Source organism: Amblyraja radiata, chromosome 5 (genome assembly GCF_010909765.2).
Source record: "Amblyraja radiata isolate CabotCenter1 chromosome 5, sAmbRad1.1.pri, whole genome shotgun sequence".
Taxonomy (NCBI): Eukaryota; Metazoa; Chordata; class Chondrichthyes; order Rajiformes; family Rajidae; genus Amblyraja; species Amblyraja radiata.
In genome coordinates this window covers 53,825,800-53,842,553 of record NC_045960.1, presented here as the reverse complement: position 1 = coordinate 53,842,553, position 16,754 = coordinate 53,825,800, and the positions used below count along the sequence as shown (strand labels likewise).

The 16,754-nt window shown below is 44.7% G+C and overlaps 1 protein-coding gene across 3 annotated transcripts in view; it reads left to right on the top strand.

Annotated features, from left to right (window-relative positions):
• The window catches only part of soga3 (SOGA family member 3), a 101,705-nt gene that overhangs the window by 73,463 nt on the left and 11,488 nt on the right, over positions 1 to 16,754 (top strand). For 2 of the 3 annotated variants that reach the window (XM_033021225.1, XM_033021227.1), the window contains exon 10: positions 8,407 to 8,531. The gene's annotated coding sequence lies outside the window, so the exon portion shown is untranslated. Of the gene's footprint in view, positions 1 to 8,406; positions 8,532 to 13,733; positions 13,860 to 16,754 lie in introns of those variants that run through there. The other variant, XM_033021226.1, reaches the window with a different exon arrangement.

Genomic DNA, 16,754 nt, shown 5'->3' with positions numbered 1-16,754 from the left:
AGGGAATGCGTAAATAAACAATTTCCCCCAATGCAGCGAAAATGCATCTGTCGATGCTGCCCCAGGGTCTGGTTCCCATGAAACATAGTTTGGTATCTGGTTGTTTAGTCTGGATGCGAATAGATCGATATCTGGTGTTCCATATTTTGCTGTAATATCAGCAAATACTATTTTGTTCAACATCCATTCGGTGTTTTCATTAAATTTGCGTGACCTGGTGTCTGCCACTAAATTTAGTCTCCCTGGTAGGTAAGTGGCTGATATCCAAATATCTCTTTGGATGCACCATTGCCAAATTGAATTAGCCAGATTGTCACATGATATCGATTTGTTTCCACCCATGTGGTTAATGTATGCTACCACGGTGGTATTGTCTATTTGTAGTCGAACATGTGGTGATATGACCCAGTACAATATGACTTTAGGCCATGGAATGCACCCAACATTTCCAAGTAGTTTATGCCCAGTGTGAGAAAGAAAGATGCCTCCTGTGCAGTCCATCTCCCTCCACAGCTGGTGATGGTATTGGTGGCTCCCCACCCAAGTGCACTGGCATCAGTTTGTAGTACCATGGAAGGGTTACTGACAATGATTGGGTTTGAACAAAGCCAGATGTTGTCTATCCACCATATTAGTTCCGTTTTGTCTCATAGGTCTGTCAAAGTGACCTGCATTAATTTTGAGCGCTTGTATTTTTGCTCTCTGTAAGTTTTGGTAATGTAGAGGTCCAAATTGTGTGGCTGGGAAAGCAGCCACTATTTTACCAATTACTTTTGCTACCAATCTGATGGATGGTTTTCTGATGTCAATGAGGTTATTGCAAGCCTCTATTAAATCTCTAGCCTTTCCCTTAGGTAGTGTCACCGTCATGTGAACTGAGTCAATGGTGAACCCCAAATAGACCATAGTGGTGGACGGCGTTAGTTTAGATTTAACTGGATGGATGATAAATCCCAGTTTTTCAAATAGCTGTTTTGTGGCTGTTACAGTTTGTATGGCCAATTCCAAAGTTTTGCCCACAATGAGTATGTCATCTAAATATGCCATAACCATGTGTTTACGTTTCCGTAGAAATGCTAGGGCTGGTTTTAAAATTTTTGTGAACAGCCTGGGGGCTGATGATAGCCCATTTGGCAGTGCTTTATACTGCAAGAGTTGTCCCATCCAGTTGAATTTTAAGTAACATCTGTGGTCACCTCGTATAGGCACTGTATAGTAAGCATCTTTTAAATCGATGCTGGCCATGAAGTAACCTTTGGAAATTAATTGTTTAGCAGTAACAAAGGTTTCCATTTTAAAGTGAATATATTGTACAAATGTATTCAATTTTGTTAGATCGATGATGATGCGACAACCACCATCTTTTTTGATTTTGGTAAAAATATTGGACACGAATTCTAATGGTTCGTGTTGAGTTATCTCAATTACACCTTTTATGTAGAGCCGCTCCGGTTCAGCTTGTGCCTCTGATTTTTCTTTATCAGAGAGCACGAACACTCGGTTCGGTATATGTTGAACTGGAGGGTTGTACTTGTGTATAAACTCTATTGTATATCCTTGGATACTGCTTAAGATGTAAGTGTCGGTTGTTAATATGCTCCATGCATTCAAAAACCAGTGTAGTCTCCCCCCAACCTCCATGCTCCCCATATTTTTTAGGGAACCAGACCCACCTACCTCCATTGTTACCAGTGGCAGGTTTACTTCTTTTTGTAGTTTTTCCGCTGTTGTTGTTGTGCTGGTGTCTGGTTTTTCGGTTTGGTTGGCGTTGGGGTTCCCCGCATCTTCCAAGAAGGTCGGCCTGGGCCATGGCCTAAAAAAGACTCATGTTTGAAATACCGTGCCTTCGAACTTTCACCAGTTCTGCTGGTGGTTGCGTAGGGATGCTGCCTTTGGCTGTAGTGGGTTTTTGTTGGTGTTCCTTTTATTAATCCCAAGGTTTTGGCTTCCTCATCGAGCTCTTTTACCTGCTTTGATAGGTTGCCTCCGAACAGGAGTATGGGTGGTTTCGTGGTCCCAGGTTTGCACAGTCCCGCGAATTTTGGGTTCAATGTGGGTTGAATGGCACTTTTCCTGATGTTATTTATTTCATGCTGGGTGTTGCAGAATAGTGCCAGTGCATCTTGTTGGTCCTGGGACATGTCCCTGTCGTCCACTGTACGGGCAAATGCTGTTATCCCTGCGGTCAGTACTTTCAGTACTTTTTGCAATTTTACTTCGGAGTCACGTGAGTGACTACGTGAAGAAGGGCCGTCCGTCTGCGTGCGCGTCATTACGTCTGAACGCAACATGCAGGACGGACTGGCAGGCACTGAGTCCTCCCACGCCGTCGGGATGAGCAGGTAAGGAAAGTTGAATCACTTACCTGCGTTCTTTCGGGCTTGAAGTTTTTTTCAGAGCCCAGATGTCGAGGAGACGGCCCGCGGGGATGTCGGCTGCCGAAGACCGCAGCTTTCCAAATAGCGGGCGACGGTCTTGTTCCCGACATTAGCGCCGACAGCAGAATCGGCAGGAGACTTTGCACGGGAGCAGGAGCTCCATGGTTGTCCTGCGGGGCGTAATACCACCCGCAAGTCTAAACGAACCCGTTGACTCAGATGAGTCCGGGGAAGAGGGATACCCTCCCTCAACGGAGAGCGTCTGAGGACGACTTCTCCCATATGGAGCAACTTATGGAGAAGTTGCTCCAACAATGATCTGCTCCAAGGGAGGGAGCAGTATCAGCACGGCCTACAGCAGTGCCGGTGCCGGGAGCCTCGCTTCCCGACATTAGCACCGACAGCAAAATCGGCAGGAGACTTTGCACGGGAGCAGGAGCTCCGTGGTTGACCTGCGGGACGTAATACCACCCGTAAGTCTAAACGAACCCGTTGACTCAGATGAGTCCGGGGAAGAGGGATACCCTCCCTCAATTGAGAGCGTCTGAGGACGACTTCTCCCACATGGAGCAACATATGGAGAAGTTGCTCCAACAATGATCTGCTCCAAAGGAGGGAGCAGTATCAGCACGGCCTACAGCAGAGCCGGTGCCGGGAGCCTCGCACATGGGGCAGCTTAATGTCTTCCCCATTGGAGGGGGAACTACATGTGGAAGAAACCACTCTGAATCAGAGTACAAAGAAGAGGGGGGGGAAACCTTCCCAGGGACAAGCAGAAGAAAGGAAGTAAGTAAGTAAGTTTTACTTATATTGCACTGTTTAAGTCAACACCAAAATGCTTTACATAAAGGGAATAATAAGCTTCCATACAAACAAACAGAAAATAAGTGCTTTGCAATCATCCAGGTTCCACTGGGTGCTTCCTTGGATGGAATCTAGCTCTTGACAGCCCGGGTATTATGGAGAACCCGCAGGCAGCAGCACCTGTTTTCAGGGCTGCACAAATGTCTCCTGCTCTGAGGAGAGGAGCATTCATGGTACATTTCAGTCTGACCAAAGCTAGAATCTCATTTAGGTCCACTGGAAGGGCCATGTCAGCACAGGTATCCTCAGGGGCCTGCGGCAGCACCTGTTTTCAGGGCTGCCTACGAACCTCACTCTCAGTGGAGGGGAGTGTGAATGATCAGTAGGTAACTGATCTCGAATTTAAAGTATGAACATACTGAAGCATGCATATGGCCTCAAGAGCCAGCAGTTGGCAGAATATCCGCATAGGCGACAACACACCCCACACCTCCATAGGGGGTAAGCGGTTCACTGAATCCGGTGGTAGCTTGAAAGCTGGGCACGGAAATACGATCAGAGTCGTCTTTCAAGGCAGACTCAAAATAATGGCCAGAATTGTCCTACAAGGCAGGCTCAGTATGATGAGGTTTTCAGACCAGACCCAAGCAGAGGTCGGGAGAAACATGGAATCCACACTCCTTACCAGTCCTACTCCCAATCAAGGAGAGAAAAGGAATCCGCATCAGGGGCCTTTGGGCTTACCACAAGACCACCGGTAGCCATGGAGGTAGGTGGGTCTGGGTTTACTGAAACAAGGGATTGTGGAGCAGTTACATGTTGGTAATTTACTCTTGTGTTCTTGTTCAAAATGACAATAACATGAAAATTCAGAACTGGTTTAAAAAAAATAAATAAAAATAAAATAAAAAACATAATAACGTGATAATTTTACTGCACAACATACACAGGTTCCAAGCAGACTTGGAACTCGGACTGGAATTGTCTTCGAGGCAGGCCCAGTAATTTTGGGCAGGATTGCCATTCAGGACATGTGACAGATGGAGGATGTTACTTCATCCAGGTTTAACTCATTTGTGCAGTATAGACTTTTAGAAACAGTAATTTTGTTACGGTCTAACTACTGTTTTATAGGAGCTTCCTATAAAATGGTCACATGGCATGCATCGACCTCAAAGATGCATACTATTCGGTGTCTATTCACTAAGAACAGGAGATATTTGAAGTTTAACTGGATGGTATGGACCTGCCAAATGGGTTGACATCAGCTCCTAGACTATTGACAAAACTACGGAAACCAATTCTGGGTCTACAAAGGTCTCAGAACCACATAGTAATGGCATATTTGGACAATTTCATTTTGGAGGCACCAAGAATTGGCAGAAGCATCAGTCAAAGCAAACCAAAACCCTGTTTGATAGAATTGGTTACCTCATCCATCCAGTTAAATCAAAATTGACACCTACAAGTGTAATTGATTACCTAGAATTTACTATCAAAAACAGTAAATATGTTGGTGACTTTGCCTAGGGGCAAACGACTATATTAATCAAGCCTGCTATGACCTGATAGTCAAACACTAGCCATCTATCAGGTAAACAGTGAGTGTAATTGGCAAATAGTAGCCGCTTTTCCAGCAGTACGTACGGGCCTTTGCATTACCAGAATTACAGCGAGCAAAGGAACGAACACTCAGATTCCATGCAGGCAAAATTGGCAAAACTATGGATTGCCAGCAGAGGCCTTTGTTGAATAACTACAGTGGATAACGAACGTGAGAAAGCTCAAAGTAAATTTGCTTGAAAGCCATCAAGGGTTCTTCAGACCTATGCTAGCGGCTAAGGATGGAGAGCCACTAACACAGTCTAGAGCTGTTGGGGCAGATGGAATGAGCAGGAGTCTGTAATTCCCCAACACATGGAATCAATTACCCAGAATTGTTGGGGGCACAATTTGGACTCAAGGGGTTCTGTAGCAATATGCAACCGGTGCTTGTTCAAATTCAGATTGATAACACCACTGTGGTGGCACATATCCACTAACAAGGGTGGTGTAAAATCTGTATCTTACGATAGATTGTCGAACCTCATTTGGCACTGGTGTGTCAAGAGGAATATTTGGGAAATCTACGAGGTAGATATAACACGTTGACAGATGCTGGATCACGGATGTTTAATAACAACACAGAATGGATGTTGAATCAGGCAGTATTTAACGAAATAACTACACGATTTGGCATACCAGATTTGATCTATTTGCATCTAGACTAAACCATCAGTTACCCAGATATGTGTCCTGCAAGCAGGATCCAGGAACAAAGGCAGTGGATGCTTTCTCCCTCAATTGGGGAGGATTGTTTATGCATGCTTTCCGCAAAATTGTCTCACAAACCGATGCTTGACCAAAATCAAGCAAGACTAAGCCACAGGCATATTGGTAGTGCCAGATTGGCCTACTCAAGCCTGGTCCCCAAAAATTTTGGGAACTATAGTCCAGCCAGTTATGGCTGTACCCAAGAGCAGGGACCTCCTAGTGAACCCAGTTACAGGGAGTAATCATCCACTACACGAACGTATTAACTTATTGGTCTGCAGATTCTGACGAGGCCATTTCAAGGCATAGGACTGTCCGAACAAATACAACACAGTTCGGATAACAGATGTCTTGGAGTTTCCTATCAACTCTGTACTATAACTATAAACAAAGTTATAGTGCAATCAATAGTGCCAGAGGCGCACTTTCCTCCTATCTGATGCTGCAAGCAGGGCACAGGTCGATAGGAACGCACCCCTTTACAATAAAATTCATGAAGAGAATTTACAATCTAATACCTACGTAATGTCTGAATGCTTTAATGATTACACGCATCCATGGTCAATCCATTCAGTGTGTGACGCCTGGATTCGTAACCGGCGTAAAATCACAGAGCTTTGAAATCTTCACGTAGTCACTCACGTGACTCCGAAGTAAAATAGTAAGATTAAACGAGAACTTACCAGTTTGAAGTTTGATCTTGATTTTATGATGAGTTACAATGAGCGATTACGTGCCCACCGCTCCCACCCTCATACTATCAAGGTCACATGGAAGTTCTAGTTTCTTCAATCTTACTATTCTCAGGTCTTCTTTTTATCTGTGATTTAACACCGCTGCTTTGAAGATTGATGCGCACGCAGACGGATGGCCCTTCTTCACGTAATCGCTCATTGTAACTCCTCATAAAATCAAGATCAAACTTCAAACTGGTAAGTTCTCGTTTAATCTTACTATTTTACATCCATGCTCCTGACTCCTGTTCCAATGTGTTTCCATATACAGTTGTTAACTATTGGAACGTTCAGAGATATGCAATTGCGGTGTCAGGTGTCTTCCTGTGGTGTCCAGTACAGCCTGCTCTTGTAACTGGTTTAGAGACATGTAGTCTATACTGGCAGCAAGCTTTGGCTCCAGATTTTGTCCAGTCTGTTCCGGCTGTATGAAATTGGCCACCATGTCCAGTAAGTTCTCTTTTTCCCGCACCCCATGCACACTTGTCTTTTCTTCTGCGGACCCCTCTTCCAGGTCAGCCCAGCACTGACCTGCAGTGCTCCCCTCCGATGAGGTAGAAGCACTGTGCAGCCCTTGAAAAGGTACTGCTGTGGGTTTATCATAGGGCCTACAGTGACCCGACTCCATCTCCCGGAGTCTGTCATGTTGGAGCAAAGCTCCACACACCACTCCATTCGGGTCCAGCGCTCTCGGTCGCTGGCTGCCCGCGGTGGTTCAAAGTCGGACTCCTCTGAGTCCACGACCTTGTTAATTTTGTGTCTAGCCTTGCCGCCCTGCCGCGTGGATTTGGCCAGTGCGGAGGCGACATCGGGCACAGCTGATCCCACTACGGGTGATCCAAGTGCCGTCAGCTGCTGTTGCTGGCTGCCCGCTGCTCTGCGGTCCTCCCTCACCAGCTTTGTTGCAGCCCTTGTCTTCTTTGTTTTCTCCATTTTCCTACCTGTAGTTGGAAATGGAAACAAAAAAGACCGCAGAGTAAACGCTTACCTGCAATTAGCGGCTTTTAAACTGCCGCCACGGGGGAACGTCCTTTCACCGCGTCTGACGTTTCGCAATGCGTGTAGCGATATGACACGCATGCGTCCTGGCGGGGTTCTTCACGTAGTCACTCACGTGACTCCGAAGTAAAATTTTATGTTATTGTGTTACATTCTCTGACACGTGGTAAGGGAGAATCCTGCTAGTTCGATTGGTTTACAGAAAATTGTGACATATAATAATTAAAGAGTTATTTAAAAACAAAAAGGATGACCTGACATTGGGTATAACATAGTGTAGGTTTACCTTTATGAGTAAATATATTATTTTGCTCCATAAATTGTCACATATTATAATTTGATCGCAGACAATTGTGTTCATCACAAATTGGTTCTCCGATGAGTAAACACAAAGTCAGATATAAATAAACCAGCATCATTTGTAAATTGGGACTTGGGCATCTTAATATAACTTCTGTTAAACTGGTTGTGGCATTTGCAACTGATTTCACTTGTAAACATTGGCGTATGTGCTTGCTACATGCGCATACAGCAAAGGCAATCACAAATGAAGGTTGGGCATAGAATTTTGTTGTGTATCAAGCAAAAGAAGTGGCGAGTATTTTGACAACATTGGCCTTTGAAAAGACAAAACGTGATGCTTGATAGTTCACTAGCAGTTTCAATACATTTTATTTTTTGCCAAAGGCCTTAATAACTTAATTCTAATACTTGGTAAGAATATATACTTTACATGATAGCTGCAGTTGATATCTGAAACACAGAGATTCTGTGGTGATGTACTGTATGTGATCCAAGGATTAGCAGCCCAACTGAATGTGACTTTAGAATTGCTTTTAACATTTAGTACATATCTTTGATTTCTTGCATGTGTTAATCTGACTGTGTGCTCGCCACAAAACTAAAAGTGGCCTGGGATATAAAAATGTTTAAAGGCGTTCACTGCTTGAGAGGGAAGGGGGGGGGGGGGAGAGGAGATGTGTGGTTGGAGGGGTTATGGTTAGTGATATGGGAATGGAGATCAGATTTCATACTATGTACCGTGGCTAGTGCAAATAATCTGAAGGTGCCCTAGCTTTACGTCACATGCCAGCTTTTGGGAGTTAGTTGTTTTTGATTTGGGGTTGTTGAATAATGTTTTTGGTCTTAACTTCCCTTTTCCTTTCTTTGTGTAAAAGGGGCTGTACAGAGTCTTCATAAGTGCGTCTCTCCCCTGAACTTCCTGTCCCACTCGATTGTTTACGGACACTGTCGTCTGCTCAGAAAAGGGCAAGGCTTGACGTAAACACAAAGAGGAAGGCAGGTAAGAAACTTGGGGCAGCTGTTTGCTTTTAGATAGAAAACTAACTTTAGGGATATTGCTGCTTGTTTTCCTCAGAATGTAATTTAATTGGGAAATATTATATATAAATTAATTACAGCTTGTTTGTAAAATATTTGTATATGAATCACTGGAGATTTTCTTCCAATCACTTCTCGGCTCCCTCTTATATTGTTACACAACAATGCAATTTAACAAGAGCTTGTGCACCTTGCATTAGTATCCAGAAAGCACCCAGTTTAGTAGCCATTATATAAGCACTATTCCTTTAACTAGGTCAGAGGGTTTAACAATATGTAGCACAACCAACTTTTAGGCCTAAAGCGATAAGCTTTGAAGGGTGGAACAGCTGGAGAGGAGACTGCACTCAGCTTTCGCAGAGATGAAAATAATCTACTGTGAACATAATCAACTTGCATCAGCAGCTTTATTTAGAAACGTGTATGTTGAAGCTATAGATACGTTGATTTTATTTTAAAGTGTTACTTTAAAAAACTGCTGAAGAAATTGCGAGAATCAGTCCATACCTACAAAGAGTTAACCTATATTGGACAGTTTTGCTATAGATCAACAGAGTCATTAAGTAAATTGTGCTTAGAATAAGTGAAAATAATCTGCACGTCAACACAATGTGATTTCCTGCACCTAAATTCTGGCAATGCGTCGAGCTTGATTTGACCTTGTCTGCAGCGGCACCAGATGAAGCTGTCGCCCTTGAATCGGGGCAACGCAGGGAGGCGAGACTCCAAGAAACCAAGGCAAATTTTAGATAAAGCATCACTCCACTTCTTTCCAACAAGGGACAAGGGGTAAAAAGAAGTATACTCGCCTTCTGTCCAAGATGTGGAATGTCGTTGGACCTAGTGCAGAACCTGCGTATGGTGGAGGCACTGAGAGCGGAGTGCAGGGCTGGCAGTGCATGTGGATGTCTTGAGAGAAAGGCAGTAGCAGGGAGAGGAGCCAGAGTTCTCTCACAATCATGTCGTATTCAGCTGGCTTTGAGGATCCCATAAATGTGGCGAGCATGCAAATTAACACCTGCAAAGCTCATCTTGATGCACATGAGCTCCAGGATCAGCTCTTCCAACTGAAGAGAAAGTTCAAAGAAGTCAAAAAACGCTACCGACAAGAGAAAGAAGTGTGGATGAGAGAAAAGGAAATGATGCTGAAGAAAGTTGCTGGAATCCAAGTAAATAAAATGCAATAGGCTTTATTTATTGTTCACTGTATCTGAATGTAATGGTTGTGACTATTCAGAGAAACGATTATTTATTTATTTACTTAAATTTCTCACGTTATACATTACATCGTGTAATACATTATATTAAATTTACAGACAATCTTTTTAAACAAAAACCTGTGCTATAGTTTGATAAAAGTGGAGAAGGAAACAAATATATTTTGCAGTTTATTTACTTTGAATTTACAATTATATAAGTTTTTTTTTTAAATAGAGATAGCTTGATGTATTTTACCTTTTTTTTAAAGTTTGAAATACTTTACATGCAGTTAAGGGGCATTAAAAGTTGCTGCCAAAGTGAAATAATCAGCTTTCAATCATTGCATCCAGCAATTTACCAAGTACTCTCATTCTTCTCTTCCAGAAATATCATGATATTTTAAATTGGTGCTGAGGGTGGTTGAGTAAAGTCAAGTCTTTAACTTCTAAGATAAAATGTAATTAAATATCGTAATGTAATAAATATTGACTAGGCATATTTTGCTTGATCATTTTGAATAGCTCATTTTAAATTATTTCTCTATACGAGGAGAGCTCTGTTTCTGTCATGTGCTGGACTTAATGGATGCCAGTGAATTAAATATTCTGTTGACCCTACATCGGCCTAGGTGCCCCTTCAGTGCTGCTCCTCCGTCAGCCCAGGAATTCTCTGTAAAGTGTCAGACATTAGAACGTGGTGGTTAATGAACGGCTGGGTAACTGCCCCTTTCACCACAATTCACCATGAGAATTATTGACCTATGCCATCAGTAACAGTTGCAACTAGATATCCATAAATTTTAAATATGTTGTCATTCAGAACAAAAGGAACTTGCATTCGTATAGCACATACCCTAACATGCTAAAATATGTCACAACCACCAATATTTTTAAAGTATTGATACTTTTGTAATGTAAGAAATATGGGAGCTAAATAGTGTACAGCAATAGATACAAACATAAATGACTAATCAATCTATTTTAATGCTATTAGTTGAGAGCTAAATGCTTGGGCAGGATCTCATAAGAACTCATTTGCTTCAAAAAGTGCCGTTAGTTCTTTTAAGTGATTGTGTGATAGAAACAATGCCACACTTTAAACAGAATACCAGACCAAGTGGGACATGTTGGTCCCCGTTCCACCAAGGCAATATTCCACCACTCAACCGTTCCCCCAATGTAACTCGTTTCCACCACTCACGCATTCCTCCAACATAACACGTTCCCCCAATGCAATATTCCACCACTCACCCATAGCCCCCAACGGCGCAAATGCGGCTCATTTTCCACATTCCCCAGCACTCCTTCCCTCTCCTCTTCACCCTCCCTCTTTCCCCTCTCCTCCACTCTGCCCATCAACTCCCTCCCTCTTCTTTCCTCTACCCTCAGTTGCCCCCCCTCCTTCCATAATCCCTCTCCCGTCCCTAACCCCTCCTCTCCCTTGATCTGTTTAAATAACATTAAACAACAATCCTCTCCTCGTCCCCTCCCCCACTCCTTCCCTCTCCTTACAATAATGTAACAAATCTCTTAGTGCACTGGCAGTCCTGTCTTTTTTTTAAATTGTAACAGTGGAGCACTGCGGATGGGCTCATTATGTAAATGAGATCCCATTGTGATGTCATAACTGTAGCTTCCACTGCAAATATATAGATAGACTAGACCAAGTGGGACCCGTTGGGTCCCATCCCCTCAACGTGCAGTTGTGGTGGTGGGGGTGGGGGCCTGTGGCATCACACACACACACTAACCACCCCACACACACACACACACACACTAACACCCTCCCCTTGATATTATATTAATATCATTCATTTGTTCCTTTTCCCCATCACCCGCCCTATCCACCAACGCATAGCCCCCAACTGCGCAGGCGTGGTTAGAGAGGGAGAGGGAGTGGGGTAGAGAGGAGGGGGAGGGGGTAGAGAGGGTGAGGGGGGTAGAGAGAGAGGGAAGGGTGGTAAAGATTGAGGGGTAGGGGGGGTGCGCGGCATCACAGGGGAGCCTGGACCCAAACGCAATACTCCACCACTCACCCATAGGTCCCAATACTCACCACTCCCTAGAGAGGGGGGAGGGGTAGAGAGGGAGAGCGGAGGCAGAGAGGGAGGGGGGGGGGAGAGAGGGAGGGGGGTAGAGAGGGTGGGGGGAGGACAATTTGTTCTATTTGATCATATTTGATTGTGCACGCCAGGTTGATTGTATTCCTGGAAACGTGAAGGTTGCAATCTCCCACCCGTCCCATTGTGATGTCATATGTAAATGAGATTCCTTGTGATTGGACATCTGTGAGATGGCACTGACATCATCAATGGAAGGTGCTGCAATAGTCTCAGACTGAAAAGCAGTTAATTTTTTGAAATAAACGATAAAACCGTTAAAAGATTTGGAAATATAGGTTGGAATGCGACGGGAAGATGTTTATCCCATCGACGGAAAATATGTGAGTAGCATGTGTGAAAATGGGAAGGCTGTGTCCAAGCGTTTTGGAAGAAGATACAAATTAAGGAGATTAAAAGAAAGCCAACACAAATCTGCATACACACGGAAATTTAGAATGTTGAGAACAAAGGGGGGAGTTTTAGTATAATACTATACCAAGTGGGACCCGTTGGGTCCCATCCCCTCAATGTGCTGTTGCTGGAGCGGCCGACCTGTGGCATCATACACACACTAACCACCCCACACACACACACACACACTAACCACCCTCCACACACAGACACTAACCACCCCCATTGATATTATATTAATATTATTAATTTGTTCCTTTTATCCCCACCCTATCCACTCACGCATAGCCCCCAATTCACAGGTGCTTCTAGAGAGGGAGGGGAGAGTAGAGAGAGGGGGCAGCGACAGAGAGAGGGGGGCAGAGACCGAGAGGGGTGGAGACAGGGAGAGAGGGGTGGGGAGAGAGAGGGAGGGAGGGACAGGGGGGGAGAAAGGTTGGGGGGAGAGAGGAGAGAGGCCGGGGAGGGGAGAGGGGGGGAAGAGTGGAGAGAGGCCGGGGGATGGGAAGAGGAGGGGTGGGGGGAGGAGGGGGTCGAGGAAGGGGGGGGGAAGTGGAGCGGGGAAAAGGGGGAGGGGGAGAGGAGGAAGTGGGGAGAGGAGAGGGGGGAGAGGAGGAGGGGGGGAAGAGGAGGAAGGGGGGAGAGGAGGAGGGGAGCAGGGCGGGCGGGCGTCAACCAAAGGACTGCGAGTTCGGCGGCTTCAATCCAGAGCCCGACTTGCTCATCTTTTGAATAATGGGGGGGGGGTGGGGGAGTGACATCACTCGCAGCATGAGCAGGATGGCAGGCACGCAGATCTATTGTGGCATCATCAGTGAAAGACTGATTTCAACGTTTTTTCCGACTTTTGAACATTTTCATTAATAACTTGAGAAATAAAGCATGACATTTTCAGATAATGTGATTTTGGACTCCAGGGAGAAAATCTCTACCGGAATATGTAAGAATTTTACCGTTAGCGCGTCGTTTTTTCGAGAAGATGTGATTATACACAAACAAACAAACACACACATGAACAAACACATCCGCATCCAAGATCAGACTTTTAATAGTTAATACATAGATAGATAATGGAATGTGAGCATAGATTGTATGTTCATGGAACAGATATAGGTGCTGGGCAAAGGTAGGGTTTGAACTCCATGACTACTCTGCTTTCATTTATTTGTTTTGGGAATCTGGATTTACTAGGCCATTTCCGAGGGTTTTGAAGAGTCAATGGCATGAGTTGGTCTAGTTAGCAGCTAATCAGAATAATGATAGCAGATATCACTGGTCATGTGTTGATCATTATTGCAAAGTAAAAGACACCCTATTTGTCTTTTACTTTGTGACTGCCAATATTATTTACAGTCTGCAGATAATTGTGTGAATATCATTGTCAACTATATTTTCATAGTTGAACCAACTGAGCTCATTGCATATTTTGAACATTACCATCTTTCTCAAAAGGCTGATGAAAATAGAAGAATTTTGCTAGATCTTGAGTCCGTTTTGGAAGGTGTTCAGGTTGAAATTAACAAGGAGGAAAATCAAAAGGCAATACTTCAGCGTCAGTATTCTAATGATAAATATGCCTGGGAATTGGAGAGAAAAAAATTAAAGTGGCTTGTTGATCAGGTAAGATTGAGTGTTAAATAGTTGCATAATGGTAAAATGTATGGTGTCAACAGGGAGCAGTAAAGTGCCATACAATGTTTAGCAATTAGTTTGAAGAACTTTATTGAAGTGCACTACTCAGTAGTTGAATATCTGTGCTATATATTGTGAAATTAAATAAATGATGGAATGAAATGTTACTGACAATGTGAGGTATTTCAGTCAGAAAGAGTGGTGTTTGCACTATACCTGTAATAGAAAAATCAGTTTCAGACCAAATCTTATCGGAGTAATTATCATAAGCTTTAACTTAAGCTTTAAGCTTTCATTAATCATGTAATGTCGTTCTGCTGACTGGTTAGCATGCAACAAAAACAAAAGTTTTTCACTGTACTTCGGTACACGTGACATTAAACTAAACTAAGCCAATACCCTACCTGTAAAGCAATCCAGCCACTAATCAGAAATTTAACTATCACAATTAAAAGGACAACTTGAAGTAACTTAACTTCCCAACCCTCGCAAACCAAGACTATCCTTCTGAACCACATTTCGCCTACTGGAGAAAACCTCAAATTGGAATACAATTGAAATTCAGTAAACCCTCGTTGTAACAGATTTTGGTTACAGCGGATGGACCTGCCGCCCTTTACCACCAGGCCGGGCTGCCGATACCACCCCAACTCACATAGCTGTCTCGGCCGCTTCCATGCCGCGCTTGTGTCGCCGTCGCCGACCCTTGCCTGCAGTCCAGGCTGCGACCAATAACTCCGCTGATTTTCACCTCTCTCCCGGCCACCAGCAGGCTGGGGCCGTCAACTCACCTGGATTCCAGGCTCAGTTCCAGTCCAAGAGTGTGAAGATGGGTCTCAACTTGAAATGTCATCTGTTCATGTTCTCCAGAGATTCTGCCTGACCTGCTGAGTTACTCCGGCACTTTGTGTCCTTTTGTGTACTTACAAGCATCTGCAGTTCTTTGTTTCTACTACTTCTTCGGCATCTTGTGGTGTGGCGGCGCCTAACGGAAGCGGCTCGACTGCAGTCCGTTTGTCTTTTTTTTCTTTTTGTCTCGTTAGATGTATGTTTTGACTAGTTTTTATTATTTTTTTAGTTGTGTATATGTGGGGGGTGGGGGGAGGGGGGAAACCGTTTAATCTCTCCCCTGTACTGGAGCCCGACTTTTTCACTGACGGGTCTCCGATGTCGTTGGGCCTAACTTCGTGGAGCCGGCGGCAGCCTCCGGCCGGAACCAACCTGAGAGCTCCAGTCGCGGAGCCTGTGGACCTGCCATCGCGGAGCTGGCCATCTTCGGAGTGGGGAGAGCTGTGGTGGCGCGCGGCTGCAACCCGACTTCGGAGCTTCGGAGGCTCCAGCCGCAGGCCCGGTGGACGGTAACATCGGGAGCCCGCAGAGACCGCTTTTTGGAGCTCCCGCAACGGCAACTTCCCCCACCGGAATCGCAGGGTTAAATGACTCGGAACGGGGCTTAACATCGCCCGACGCGGCTTAACGGCCACGGGACTTACCATCGCCCGCCAGGGGCTTTAACATCGGGAGCCCCAGTCGCCTCGACGCTGCAGTTGGACTGCTGGACTATGGGTGAAGAACAAAGGGAAGAGATAAGACTTTTGCCTTCCATCCCAGTGAGGAAGTGTTGGAGATTCAATGTGATGGATGTATTTGTAAACTGTGTTAAGTGTGGGCTTTGTTTTTTTTTTTGTAATGTTAAGACTGTAGAAAATGCAATTTCGTTCAAACCAAGCAGTTTTAATGACAATAAATATCATTCTATTCTATTCTAAAAACTGATAATCCCCATATGCAATTCAGGTGTGTAATATAAACTTTATATTTACAATTAATTTCGTATATCAGATTTCAACTATATTTGTAGTTGCCCTGCTCTGTGATTTTAGTTTGTATAAATAACAATGGTAAAAAGAGGTAAATGGGCATTTAGGTGGGATACATCCTCAGGATGGGATCTATCCAAGGTTATTGAGAGAGGCAAGAAATCAAGCTGGGACTTTAACAGAGATCTTTGCATCCTGAAAAGACTGGACCCTTTCCCACCCCAACGAACACTTCACACCCACTCACAGCCTGACCCACTTCACACATACTTAACCACCAGGGGCGCCGGGGAGATGGCCAGCACTGCCGGCAGTCTGTTCGTTTATTTTTAGTGTTTGTTAAAAGTTTGATTTAATGTACTTCGGTTTGTTTTATGTGGAGGAAGGGGGGGGAAATCGGGGGAAACTTTTTTTTCAGGTTCTTACCTTCCCGGAGATGTGATAATTTTTCGGTTCACATTCTCCGGGCTCGGCGCCTACCATCGCTGGAGCTGGAAGCCGCCTCGCACTGTCGTGAGCCCCACCGCGGGGCGCGGACTTAACATCGGAGCGGATCCGTTGCCTGGGATCGCTCCCACCGTGGCCTGCGGACTTACTATCAAGGGCTCGCAGTCTCGGGAGAGGCTAGTCGGGAGCTCCAACGCCGCAGAAGGTTCGACCAGCCCCGACGCGAGGTTCGATCGCTCGGCACAGGGGAGCTGACAACCCCCTGATGCGGGAGCTGAACGCCTCGACGCGGAGGTCCCGAACGCCACCGGCTATGGGAGTCAAGATCATCCCGTTAATGGAGGCTCGAGACCCCCGACCAAGGAAGAACATAAGGGAAGGACTTGAACTTTATTTCACCTTCCATCACAGTGATGAATGTGTAAAAGTCACTGTGGTGGATGTTCATGTTAAAATGTGTTTTTGAGTCTTGCTTTTAATTGTATGACTGACATGGCCAGTGAAATTCCTCGAATGTTGCAAAATATACTTGGCGAATAAAATCTGATTCTGATTCTTAAAGCAAGACTCCAGT